The following is a 14810-nucleotide window of genomic DNA, read 5'->3' as shown; positions in this document are numbered from 1 at the left end:
GGTTCACTCAGGCATACAGAACAGTCACAGTAAAACCAGCTGCAATGAAAGCTTCCCTTGTCCTATAGCAGCTCCAGGGTCTCATCCTGGATGACCTCAAGGTGATTAAACAATTTTAGAAAGAATCCATGAGACTAAAAGAATACTGGTATGCAGATCCAAAGACAATAAAACCAGCAGCATTCAGAGATTTTGTTCATACTGTACAGAGTACATAGCAGCATTCTCAGTGGATTATTACTACTAGTTCCAGACACCACCACTGCCGTATTGTGTATAGGGGCGTGTGAAACCTGTGGAGTTTCACTCTGTGGAATTCTGTGGAGTTACATAAAAACTCAGTGACATTCTATGGAGTTCAGCGAGCCGGCGGAATTCGAATCATTGCATTGCTCGCGCTGATTTTTAGCACCAGGAGCTTGTTTTGCACTGAAAAATCAGCATGAACTGCACCACACAGCACACCCGAGAGTGCTGCTTCTTTCTGCTGCTCAAGTAGATTTTCTACTCAAGCGACAGCTTTCTCAATGCAAACTGTTGCGACCCGCTGCAACAGCCTTCGTTGAGAAATCTCACTGGGAGGAGTACTAGTGCCTGAAAATCACGCTATGGGATGAAAATTCTTGCTTGCGTCGCCAACTTAATTTTGACGAGGTACGCACAAGAAATCTGCATTCTAAATCGAATGTGGAATGGGAAAAACTTTGCGAACTCCGCCGGCGGATGGCATTTTTGCCGCCCCTAATTGTGTCCCTCTTTGTAGGCCACAGTATTGCGTCTAGGATTGTATAACGTGCTTGAGGACCCCTATGGATTTGAGTCAGGTTCACGATGACTCACTTGTAGCCATGTAAGGTGATAAATGGATGATGACTAGATAGTTGATGGAGGGTAACTTGAGAGTGGATAGTGAATAGTTGATGTTGAATTGTGATTGAGGGTGTATGATGACGGAAAGATGAATGGAAACTAACTGGTGAAGAGAAGGGGAATAATGAATGGATTTTGAATGGGGAACGGTGAATGGATGGTCAATAAACGTTTTATCTACACAGTCTCCCTTAAATTCATATCCAAAACCTGGGTCCGAAAAAAGAAAAGTCAATCTTTCAGTCAGTCATATAATTATGAACAACTCAGCGAAAGTCCCCATATATATTCAATAAACTCTGGAAATTGCAATTCCATACTGACTGCTTTTAGAGACACTCTACACACCCTAGACTTCAATAACCTCAAAGAGGAACATTTTATAAAACAATGACAGGTATCCTATAATCCCAATACCACCAGGCACTGCAGTGGATCACCAATAGAGCAGGTGGCATGCACATATAGATTGAAGACTTCACAAGAGAAGCAAAAACCCCATATTCCCAGAGGCATGTGCAAGGAAGTCTACCTCAAAGATTATTTTAGAAAAAGTGAGCCTCAGAGCCCAAAATACTTGCCCATGCAGACATTTTGCAATGCACACTTCAGTCTCAACCCTCACTCAATTTCAGAAACACACATTTTTAAACATTCATTGTCAGATAGTAAATAGTTCAGCAGTGAGTGCCAACGAGTGCCTCCAGTTATAAGATGCGACCCATTAATAAGTACACCCCCTTTACCCGAAAGGGCGCTTGACCAAGTTCGCTTTACCATAGATACACGTCTTTGAGAAAGCTAAGAGATGAGATCTATATGGCTACCTGCTGCCCTACTGACCTTTTCAAATCAATGTAGTAGATTTCTTCTAATGCTGCTATCACCGAAATGGTACTCCAGCAAAATGAGGTCCGTGCTCCCTACTTTGTGCATATGTGGGTGTTTGAAAGCCCTATGTCATCTGTGCTACTTTAGGCAGCCCTGTCTTTTTGGACACTAATTTGTTTAGAGATTATATTTGTAGGCCCATACATGCAATTAAGAGAGATTAAACTTGAATGACTAAGAGGCAAAGTAAAATTAACTGAAAAGCCAGGGTTGGCTAGAGATTCCACACAGGAGAGGTTATTTGTTAGTAGAAAGGGATGCACAAAAATCGTGCAAGGATCTCTCCTTCACTACAAAGAACATTACCATTTGCAGGGTGCAGTCTTGCTGTCTCTTGTTGAGTGATAATAATAATAAATTCTTTATTGTGTAGTTAATAAAAACCATTACAATATAGTAATAAGTAAAAAATATACTTTCATATGCGGACTGTTATGCAAAGGAGTACAACATTTTAAAACAACCATTGATAAAAATACTAAAAACACAATTGTTCTTGAGATCCTAGTGGTTTCGAAAACTTATTCTAAATTAGCCAGTGCAATTTGAAGTTCAAAAGTTCAGGCTTGTATTGTTGAGTGGATGTGTTGTTAGTCATGTAAACAAGAAACATGGGTGCATTGTGGCTTCCCAACTACAGAGGATTTTGGACACATTACTGTTCCCTCTTGTCTCTTATTTGCTAAGTTTCAGAGACCTTGCAAATTAGCTTAATTCTGCTATTAAATGCTCCCGGAAAAGAGTAGTCACAGAAAAATGGGGTAACCCAAAATTAACCCGAAAGACCTGGGTAACTTATAATACAGACAAACAATGGTCCGATCGGAAAAAGCAATAAGAGGCATCGGAGAACTGAATATATTAAAAGATCTCCTACTACTATATGGAAAATATGAGCAGAGAGTAAAATATGTCAAGCACACCATGCTCCAGCCCTGAACTTTGATTTTACAAAGCTTACTCATCTTGTGCTTTATTGACTGTTTCAATACCAAGTAGCCAGTACTATAATTCCAATAATACATTACGCCGGACTGGAACATAATGTTCCTTATGGCATAGTGCCATTTTGTAACCATCCTACCCTCACACATATATACACTCTCTGCGTGCATGTTTTAATCACAAATTGCCATTTTTATTTCCTTGGTAGAGTGCCACAAGCTGAATATAGCTTCTATGCACTCAGAAAGGAATAAAATGATAAATGATCTTCAATAAATCTGTAAATATATGAATACAGGGGGATCAATCACAGCCGAAATGATGAGGGTGTGGGGGGAGGGGAGATGGCTGCGGTAGGTCCAAACGTGTAAAGTTCGAAACAAAGAAAGGTGGCTGCATCACCATACTGTGCAATATGAAAAGTGCTGTAAGCTATTGGATTTAAGATATTTCAATTCAATTCAATTATCTTTATTTGATCATACAAAAGTAGATCATTTAAGATAAACATGTTTAAAACACACTGTTAAAAAGACAATAAATAAACTATGGATTTAGCAAATAAGATACAAATACAAAATTACGGAAATTAAAGATTTAAAACAGTGCCACAGTATGTGCTAAATCTGTTAAAAACATTCCACAGTATAAATCTATTTAAACACAATATCACCAGTAAATATACAATAGTACATTTATTACTCATTTAATAATCATGTATTCATAAATGTAATAATTTAAGATTCATTTATGAATAATTAATTTACTAAATCATGTAAGATAAACATATATAAAACACACACTGTTAAAAACACAAAGATAAGCTTAGCTTAGGATTTAGCAAAGAAGAAACAAATACTAAAATACAGAAATTAAAAAGATTTAAAACAGTGCCACAGTATTTGCTAAATCTGTTAAAATCATTCTACAGTATGGATCTATTTAAAAACAATATCACCCGTAAACATACAAAAGTGCATTTATTACTAAGAACGCGGGAGATCAGTTAAAGCCGGGACATAAGGTACAAAATCATATGCTGTGCCATCATTTAGAACAACCTAATTATCCTCTGTCCTAAGATACTTTTCAGAAAACAGCCAACTGAATAACAGGTGTCATAAATAGCAGGTGTCATAATCTTCAAGCTGTTGGAGTAAGAACAAATCAGCCCTACACTGGTACACCTATATCTCAGCAACAGAGGCAATAACAACTTCCTTGTAAAGGGGAGATATTATTTGCAGAAGAATACAAAGTTCAGCAAAGACTGGGGTGGGGGATCATCGTATGGGCAGATGCATATATCTGCGTGGGAAAATTGCCCTTGCGTAAAACATATCATCCAACGAATAGACTACAACCTAACCTAATATTTCAAATCAATTTTTGATATGCCAACTGCCCTAAAAAGCAATTTCTTTGAAGCATGCTTCTAAAGGGATGTGCTACGTACATCTAGTGCAGGGCAGAGCAAAACACCGTTGCAAAAGACCTATTACAACCGAATGGGGCATAGCGTGTTAGATGTTGTTTTCTTTGTGTATTTTGTCAGTTTCAAAACCGCTTCACCGAGGTGGCAATTCCGCCGTGGTGCGGCGGTTTAACGATTGGGCGTGGCCGCGTCGGCCGACGGACGTGCGCAGCACTACGGAGGTAGTGCTCGCGACGTCCGTTGGCCGACAGAAGCTTCAAAGGGGTTAAAGACGTGAACTTGTCCTAAGAGCATTGGGGCGCTCTACATGAGCACCAGTTTATATTATAAAATGTTTTAATGCACGAGGAGATGAAGTGATTTACCCAGAGTTACAGGGTTAATTCAAACCTGGTTCCTCACGTCCAAAGAATGCAGCTCAGGCCATCCTGCCACATCTCTTATTTCTAGTAGCGAAACAATTTTCTTTTTTTCTGATCCACTCAATGTCTTCTATAAATCATTTGCTGTATAATGTTTGTCTTTCTGCTGTTAAATGACCCACTGTGCCCCTCTAGCCAGGCCTACAACATTGGTATTCCTGTCTCAAGACTTTCCAAGACGTCCCAGAATGGACATCTAGCCTAAAAAAAGTGTGCACCACTATCCAGCAATGAAAGATCCAAAGAGCTCTACAGTTCATCACTGTCTTGAAATAGAGTCCACGCATGTATTTCAATATTGACAATAATAGAGCTCATGCATTGAATATCTATCATGTCATGCACCATTGTCCCACCACTGTGACTTCCACAGAACGCTCACGGTGCACCTCGCACAGTGTCCAGGACATGTTTCTTTCACTATACCTGTAAAGACATCTACTGAGCCTTTTCAAAGCACCTCTGTCTTCACTTGCAACATCCAATGAATCCTAAGGACGTAAATAGCCACCAACACCTCAAAATGTAAATTCTCACTCTCTAGACCTGCAATTTACACTTTTGTACCAATATTAAAACTTCTCTGGGGCAATCAACGTGCAGGTTTTATCCTAATTTGCAGTGTGCACAGAGCTCTTAGTACTGAGATGTAGGCAGGTCTCTCAAAATGCACCTCTCTACTTGCACAGATCAACAGTATATGTACATTTAAAAAGAGCTCCTACAATGGATGCTTACCCTGAATTGTCATGCAAAGCTATCTCACAACTGAGACAGCCACAGAACTCTCACAGTGCACCTCTATCTTGGCATGTTGTGCACCATTATATCCAGGGCTTAATTTGTGCTGCGTTTACTGGTGCTCTGCACCGGCTCTTACTTATGACAGTACGCCACATGATGGCGCTCTCACCTCATTTTTAGTACAGTACATGTTTTTAGCAATTGAGTGTATTACAAAATAATAAAACTCACACATCCACAGTGGCGGCCGGCACAGGTAAGAGTGGTAGGGCGAGGTTGAGGGGTCACGTCGACAGACGAAGGAGATAGGTAAAATAAAATTAAAAAATAAAACCATTTACCTTGCGCACGCCGCATTGCCGACTTGGCGAAGCTGCGAGCGCAAAGTAAGTGATGTTATTTCTTTTTTTATTTAATTTTACCTGTCCCGTCGCCTGTCGACTACCCGCCCCTCTCATCCTCCCGTGGCCCCCCCGGCTGACCCCATCTCTCCGCTGTTCTTACCTGTGCCGGCTGCCACTGCACTTCCAGGCCATCCCTACAGGGGAAGGTGACCTGCAATACGCAAAATGTCACACTTGTTTAAGAGCGGTGCTTAGTTGGCAATGCTGGCCCTGTCGTTAGACTGCGGTGGCAGCAGCTGTGTGTGATGCCGGCTGCAGTGGAATACTTTTGGACTTGGCACTATGATTTTTACAAATAAAGCACTGACTATATCAGTTCGAATTCACATACAGAAATCACACACAGCACTGGTGTAGTGAGCTCCTGCATACAATGGTGTCCCCAGTGCTTAGATAAAGGCACGACTCGCAGAGTGCACCTCTATCTACACCACAGGACCAATTCTGATTTACCCAGAAAGCTGCCGCGATGTACATCCACCTTGACCTGCACCACTACTGGTGCTGGATCAGTCACGGAGCTCCTACCATACAATCTCATCATTCTGAACAGCAGTGTGCACTTACATCTCTGTTCAGAGCCGTCAGCGGGGCACAATACTCCTTTATGTTGAACTGAATTGCCCATGGATGTGCCAGTGCTTAGTTATATAGATATTAGTCTGATAACTATTCTTTGGGCATTCCCACTCCTTGCACTTGTATTCCAAAACAGACATATCATGAGAGCTCTAACAAGGCAAAACTACCATGACCTGTGCTTCAAACAATCAATCAGAACATTTGTAAAGCGCACTACTTACCCGTGGGGGTCTCAAGGCACTGGGAGGGGGGGGGGAGGCTGCTACTGCTCAAATAGCCAGGTCTTGAGTAGAATTCTTAAGGTTAGAAGGTCCTGCTTAAACCCTTTCCAAGTATTAACACATTCCTTACAGGAGTTTCCATAATGCACTAGTTTCCTGAGCTCTCGCAGGGCACTTCACAATGACTAGTAAAAGACTGGAGTAGCTTTCTACTACACTGTTCAGAGCAGAAGTAAAAACAAAGTTAAGAAAAGGATTCTGAAACAGAAAGACTCAGGGCCACATGTATGAAACAATTTTCCATTCACAAATGGTGCGAATCGCAAAATTTGGTCATTTGAGAATGCAAAACAGCCTTTCATGAGGTTTTGTAGTCGCAATTTTAGGTAAACCCAAAATTCCGATCACCTAAAATTGCGACTACAAATTTGGAATCAAATCCCTTAGCACATGTACCAAGCATTTTCTAAATGCAAACTATGCATTTAAGAAAAACTTCGATGTCGATGGTAACCATGTGCAAAATTCAAAAAATGCACAAATATGTATTCTTCAAAGTGCCATGTAGCGCACACGTGCACTTTACATGTGCACATTTTTTTTTTGGGTGGTGCTTCAGGCGGGCTTAAGGTCCCCAGACACCAGTGACTTTGCATTAGCGAATTTGCGATTACCAATTACGTGATCGCAAATTAGCTAATGCAAAACTATTCGCACCTATGGCCCATAGGAACAAATGGAGAAGTGTTACCTAATAGCGATTACCTGTATCCCGAATCACTATTTGGTAATATTAAGGAATCACTACATCTTTGGCGCTTCCTTACATACATAGCATTTTGCGATTACTAAACAGCAATTCAATAAAAATCGCTATTTGGTAATCGCAAAATGTTTTTTTTATACATGTGGCCCTCAGTACGGATGGGCAAAATCAAATTTTTGGGGCATTGTAGAATATAGGCAATATTCATGAAGTTTAAACATATTACGTGAAATGCATTTCGTCGGTCATATGCATAAAAAATGTATGCAAGTCTATTGTATATAATGACACTGGTGGGAGACTGGTTTGAGTAGAAAATACCTGTAGGCCAACGCACACAACAGTTTTACAGGCCCTGCAAAACATATTCTGCTCTAACCAGCCTCCTGCATGCAAACAATTATGCTGAAAAACCTAACCACACAAGGAGAAAAAGAGAGAAATACGAGTAAAACCCAAAACGGTAATTGTGCGAGATTAATCTCATGTAATAATCTCTTTGCCTTGATGTTCTCAGAGAACAATGTGTTTGCTAAGGATGCCTGTAAAGCTCGACACATAATAATGCCCTGTGCCTTCTTTGCATTCTGTTCTTAGAAGCAGCCCTTTATATTAGTTGCACTGCATTTATTTTCTATTTATATGAACATGAAGCTGGTTCCATTTGGTAAGGTAAAACTCGGTGAGGAAGGGAAGTGTGAATCTTTTTTGTAATTATAAGTGACAGAAAGTTCGCTCAGGGGGGGCTCCTCCGCTATGGCGAGGGAGCATTGCCCCACTTCTGCTTCTTCAGCAATAGTGAAAAATAAAATGAAAATAAAATAATTGTATTATCATTATATTTTTCACTGTTTCCTCTGCTGGGTAGCCGAGTCTCAGGGCGGGGCAGGCCGGGCCATCCTGGGCGTCAGGGAGGAGGAGAGGTGTGCACTACAATGTGTGCATGTCGGTTTGGGCCAAACCGACATGCGCACTTAGAATTTCTGTGCGCCAAACCGACATGCGCACTTAGAATTGCTGTGGACAACTCACAGGCTCATAAGTCCTGTCTGAGAGGCAAACCAGGCAGCTCAGACTATTCCCAGCATGAAAGCAGCATCAGGATTGCATCTGGGAGCCTTGCAGTGTGCATCAGTAGAGGATTGGGAAAGGAGCAAGATGGCAAGATGGCAAGATGGCAAGACGGCGGATGCAGCATCAGGTAAGTGGTAATTTATTTATGTTTTTAATGCTTTACTTTGTTTTTGTATTCCCCCGCACTGCCACCCTACCACACCACATTGAGAGCAGCCACCACTGAGTTAATTTTTCGCATTAATGGAGAGTTTAGCCTCCAAAGAGCATGGATTTGATTGGAAACAAATTTTAAATTCAGACAGTGTTTGTGACTCTTCAACCTCAACCCTAATTATCAGCTCATTAAAATAAAACATCAACACTCCCCATTGGATTGGAGGGCAGCCATTTTAACAATACAAAGGAGTACAACAGCGGAAATGATTCATTAGTACATTAATATTGCTTGTACAAACTACCTTTGTTTCAACCCTGCCCTATTGATGTCGGCGATCAAAAGGTGGGTATGGTACCAAAGTCCACTTCTAAGATTGAGGGGTTTACTTCCTCTTAGCCCTCCAAAGGTTGTCCTTATGTTAACATAGAGTACACATATTTCACAAAGCATTAAATAGCATGTACATTTTTGTCTAAAGTCCAAAGGAAATCATTAAGATGGCAAATTAGTAACCATCTCCAGCTACAGACAATAAACGCTAACCACAACAACAAAGCATACAAAGAAAATATTGATCACCCTTCTCGAACAAAAAACAAACTGCTGCCTTTGAATGAATTCTTGAGGCCTGGGTGTGAATGTATCCAAACCTAGCGGCAATATACCTCTATACAAATCTCTTTTAACATAACATAACCTACTTTTAATATATAAATTAAAGGAAGCATCTTCAAAATGCAACCTGGCGTCTGGTCCATAGTTTGGTCATCCAAATTCTCTGGAGTCTTCCACAGATCATTTAAAAACACAGGGCCTCGTTTATGAGTTTTAGGCGCAGGGCAGCGCCGCAAAGAATCTTGCGGCGCTGCCGTACGTCAAAAGAAAAGGGCAGGAATGTGCTGTACCTATAAGATACGGTACATTCCTGCCTTTTTTTCCTGCGCAGGCGCACAATGGACTGCCATGCACCAATGCAGGGACCCTTGTATCATAGTGAAATGGTGCCTGCTTTGCAGGGCTGAATGATTTTGCGCAGGAAGGGACACATGCCTGCACAAAATTAATCAATTCAGGAGATTTCCTCTTTCGATGTGTGCTGCATTCTGCAGCACACATAGGAAAAAGAAAAAACAAGAAGAAATGAAAACATTTCTCCTCGTTTCGCCCCCTCCCCTAATGCCCCCCCTGAGGTGGCATTAGATTCTGACGCATTCCCAGGTTTACGATTTCTGGTAATTCTGGGAATGCTTCAGATTCCATGAGTGTTGGTTGGGAACACCCACTGCAACACTCATGGAACACCACTATCACACAGTGTTCTGCAGGAAAGAGACATATATTTACAAGGCCATGAAAAGCCACGTAAGGTGGCTTTACATGGCCTTGTAAATATGCTGTTAGGCAGAAACCAGGGGTATACCCAAATTACCCTCCTATACCTGGGCATCGGACATCATACATGAACAAAGAAGATGAATACGGAGGAATTAATATCTTATTTATTTTCAATGTAGGGCACAATTAGTTACCCTAACATAAGTATATAGTTCTACCCAGACCGTTTATCAAAATTAATTCAACACACATACATGCCATGAGACCGATCTCAGACCATAAGTCATTCTAGGATACGTAAATAACAAAAACATACAACAATACATGTACGTATGACAAAAAAGAAAAAAATATATATATACAACACTCTATATAACCAATACCCCAACTGGTTATTTGATAGCTAGTGTTCATACATTAAATCTGGGTGATACACTCAGAGGTAGTCCTTACAGCACCTGAGGTATAACACCTCTCTATCCTTTCCACTCTATGTGCTGCCGTTATTACAATATTATTTTTGGATTAATGGAGACTCCTCTACAAGAAGCTGTCGACACGGACGTGTTTCCGCCGTCAATTTCTTCTGGCCTCCTCAGGACAAGGGCAATGAAACCAATCTAAAATATCCATAACAAATATATATATATATATATATATATATATATATATATATATATATATATATATATATATATATATATATATATATATAAAAATGTAGAATATCCATATCTATCCTATATATTACACACAGCGCGCTGGGTCTCTGCGCCTCTACCAACCAAGAAAACCATGTAAATATGCGGTGGCACATTGCGCCACTGGAGCGTCAAAAAAGTGACATTCTTGTGGCGCATTAAAAGCCACAAGGAGCCTCATAAATGAGGCCCACAATGAATAAAACATTCTTAGCTTTTAACTCACCAAGCTGATTTTCACATTCCAACAAGCTGTTTCAAGTACAAGCTCATGCGAATCAGAAAGATGTGAGCTTTACAAGGCTCTCTTATTACACATATCTTAATATTGAACACAAAGTTCATACCTTCGGTTGCACAAATCTTAGAGGCTCAGGCAGCAGCCTCACACACTAGAGAATATATCCACTGATTAGGTGGGGGACTGTAGCGAGACTAGTTAGCTGGAGAACAAGACAGACATTACCCTCCATAAACACAAAAGTGCAAAAAATGACCCAATCCCACCTGCCATTCTTGCTTTAGGGAATAAATAAATTCTCCAGCTGTTTTTATTACATATCATAAACACAACATGCAAATTCAACTGATATATTAATTTTGAATATATAGAAAACTGTATGTACCTAACTAATGCATAAAGAATATCTTACCAAAAAATCTCACATTACATTAAGAGTCATGGTTGACCACCTTCTCTCTCAGGATAGAGGGCTCGTGGGTCAGCATAGAAGCTGGTCCCTCAAACAACAAACTTGTTTCTTAGGCTAACGCACTCAGGTAGACATTCTTCAGGAAACAGAAGGCTTAGGGCTTCAGAGTTGTCCATCACATTACAGAGATTACACAATCACAGACTACAGAAAGCACAATTATCAAATATGTTACAGACACACATCTCTAATGTTTCACCATAGAAACATTTTACACACTCAGACAGAAACCCAAAAGTCTCAAGTTTCAGTGTTTCCCTCGGGTTACAGAAAATTTGCAAATTCAAACTTCAAGTAGCAGAACTTTACAACATGTTACGCAGATCTCTAACGCTGTGAACATCCAAACTATGACTCTGGTTTTGGAGATCTCACAGGTTTAAATCCAATCAGGAAGAAATATATATCAATTATCTCGCAGGTGTAGGTTGTGGACTTTTTAAAGTTATAAGTTTCTCACAAGCTAAGGAATCTTACAGCAAAAGTATGTATCAGGCCAGACAATGAGATTTTACCCACCTGAGCCTCTCATGTCAATGCTAGCTATCACGTTACAGAGATCTTACAAGTCTAGACATCTCACTACGATCTATCCTACATGTAACATAGAAAATACATGTCAACATGATCTATGGAAGTATCACAATCATTCAAGATACATATCTCTTACACCTAAGGAAGGTTTCTCCAAAGAAGATCCTGGAGGACTGGATCCATACCAGATTTTTCGCATAACTACATTTAGATAAATGTAGTTATCTTAAAAATCAAGCATGGATCCGGCCTCCAGGACCGACTTTGCGGAACCCTGCTCTAAGGCATCTAATAGCAAACCTTCCCCTCAAATAGATTTGTGTATGTTGTGCATGATAAGCCATCAGATCCAAGGGCCTACCATGGCTGACGAGTGGCAAGACCTGAGATAGACAAGAGGCACATATTGGTACTAGAAGTCCTTAAAAAGGGAACTATAAAAATTCTTAAGAATCTAATACAAGAGGATAATATTACACTTACTGAGGAAGACATAGCCGTGGAATCAGATTGTGATTATTTAATTTGAACCATGAAAAAGCCATCTAAATGATCTCAAACCATGTGCTGGCCAGAGAATTTAATACATGAGAATAATGAAGATTAAACTTGAAAACGTATATCAATGAATAAAGACATAATATACCACAGGAACACTGTTTGCATTACTAAAAGTAAATATTTGAGATGATGGTGCCATCCCAAAATGAAATATTGACATGAGGTATACCGACTAGGCAAGTTGTTACACACGGTGGGTTGTACCGCTCTGGTCATATTTTTGCACTTGACTAAACCATGCTGCACAGCAGCTGTGCTACTGTACAGCATGGCTACAGAAGCACTCACAAAGCCAATGGATCCTGCATAGACGAGGCCTCTTGGCTTTGTCAGTAATTGTTTTCCACCAATTAATGGTCTCAGGCTAATTCCTGTACACAATTGGATAGGAAAATGGATATAAATCAATTATTGTGCCTTAAAGAAAAAGGCCATGGGCAGTGAATTTTTAGGTCAGGCTGGTGCCTCTGAAACAGCCACTTTTAACCCGCTGAGCATTATTTGCGAAATGTGATCTGCAGGTTGCACACAGATCTCTTTGACAGGTGCGGTTACACTTTGAGCCTGTGGTCTGCAGATTGCACGCACATCTCCAAGAGCGTATTTTATTCGCATTGAAACTTGTGATCTGCATGTTGCATACAGATCTCTGCATCCAGTACATTAACTGTTGGAGAGGCTTTAGCCGGCTGCCTGTAGGCTGCAAACACCACTCAACAGCATCCACAGTAACCCCTTAAGTAGTGCTTAATTTGTGCCGGTGCTTTCCGGTGCTCAGCACCGCACTTAATTGCCAGCACCGGGGCAATTAAGTGCGGTAGTGGTGTCTGCCAATTTAGGTACAAGCAAAACAACTTCTGCTTATTATTTAAAATTTAATTTCCAATTATTAGTATTTGCCTCCGAAGCCATTCTTATATCTTTGGGGCCTGTAATAGAATGAATTGTAACACTTATAAGAGTGTGATGATTAGTAGTGTGTTGGTGCTGTCATTGGGAGTGCTGCCAGGGGCAATGGATGGAGCAAGCTCTAGTGTCCTCCTGTCAGGAGCCCCGGCTCTAAGTTTTTTTTATAAATTAAGCATTGCCCTAAGATGATATCACACAGAATGAAGCTTACAACCTTCCTGCTGCACAGATTTTTGCAATGGGTGTAGCAAACCCTGGTATGCTGTCCTGGGAGGGAAGACGGATTTCACCCGTCTCTCTCTAGCATGTTTAGTTCCCAATAAGCTGTACTACAAGGAGTGAAGTCTCTGGTCTGCATTTTGCACTGAGATCTCTGCAGCGGGTACAGTAACCCCATAAGGTGTCATATGTGGCATGCAAAGCGCTCTGATGCCTTCGGGTCTAGCTAGGCTAAAATAAATGTCTGCTATACTTGTTATCTATATTGTGAAAATTTACTGCTATAAAGCGCTGTGACTCAGATGCTCTGTATAGACTTGTTATCTTTGATGTGAAAATGTACTGTTGTAAAGCACTCTGATGCCTTTGACTCATAGGACTAAGAAGAGGAACTGAGAGTTTGAGTGCAAAGTTCTAAAAGAATTGTGAATCGCTGGCGAAATTTCTACACTATAGAACAGCCTATGCATATGGCATATTGTTTGATGAGAATTCTTTGTTTGACTGAAGAGTGGTTTTTATTTGGGTTTCATGGTAAGACTGGTTCCTAGCTGGACAGCAAAGTTTTCAATCCTCTGGAGTTGTCCAGAAGAGGATTCTGGCAGGCCCAGATAGAGGACGTTGCCATGGCTGATTATTTCTTAGCAAACACAAACCAAAACTACTTATTGAGTGTGAAGAAGGTGCGACAGGTACAGCAGAATTTTTCCTAAAGTCTCAGAGAATAGACCTGCTAACAAAACAGCATTGATCTGGACTTGGAAAAGAGATCTGAATCCAGTAAGACTTCTTATGATTTGACTTTGGTTGCTGGAGAGGGGGCCTCCCCACAGACATAGGCCAAAGAGAGGGGCTAGCCATCGCTCAATGGTGTTACTGACTAGCAAGATATCAGTCTTGTTAGCATGGAGTTTAGGGAATTTTGTGCCATCCAATGCTGGTCAGACAGGTGGTCAGTTTGGCTGTGGCTGATCATCAAGGCACACAATCAGCTTCATATCATTAGCATAAGAAATCATGAGACAGCCTGAAGCTGTGATCGGTTGGGCTAGAGGTCAAACATAGATGTTGAAAAACATCGGGTAAAGGGTAGAGCCCTGTGGACCCCGCAGTTAACAGGCAGAGTTAATGAATGGTAAGGTGAAAGTGCCACCTACTGAGTCCGCCCTTTGACGAAGGAGGAAAATCGTGCTAGAACAGACTCTTTAAACCCGAAGTTCAGCCAGGCAACTCAGTAGTGTAGCATGACCCACTGCTGCAACCTAAGGCCACATGGGTGAAGTTGTATTATATTAGACCTCTGGGGATCACAGTAGGAACAGGC

At 40.8% G+C, this 14810-nt stretch overlaps 1 protein-coding gene across 1 annotated transcript in view; it reads right to left on the bottom strand.

Moving 5' to 3' along the window:
• The window catches only part of LOC144783040 (gap junction delta-2 protein-like), a 256295-nt gene that overhangs the window by 194106 nt on the left and 47379 nt on the right, over positions 1-14810 (bottom strand). The window lies entirely within an intron of this gene.

The sequence above is a fragment of the Lissotriton helveticus genome, chromosome 9, assembly GCF_964261635.1.
Source record: "Lissotriton helveticus chromosome 9, aLisHel1.1, whole genome shotgun sequence".
In the NCBI taxonomy this organism is placed as follows: Eukaryota; Metazoa; Chordata; class Amphibia; order Caudata; family Salamandridae; genus Lissotriton; species Lissotriton helveticus.
The sequence above is the reverse complement of the archived record's forward strand: the minus strand, read 5'-3'. Positions and strand labels throughout refer to the sequence as shown.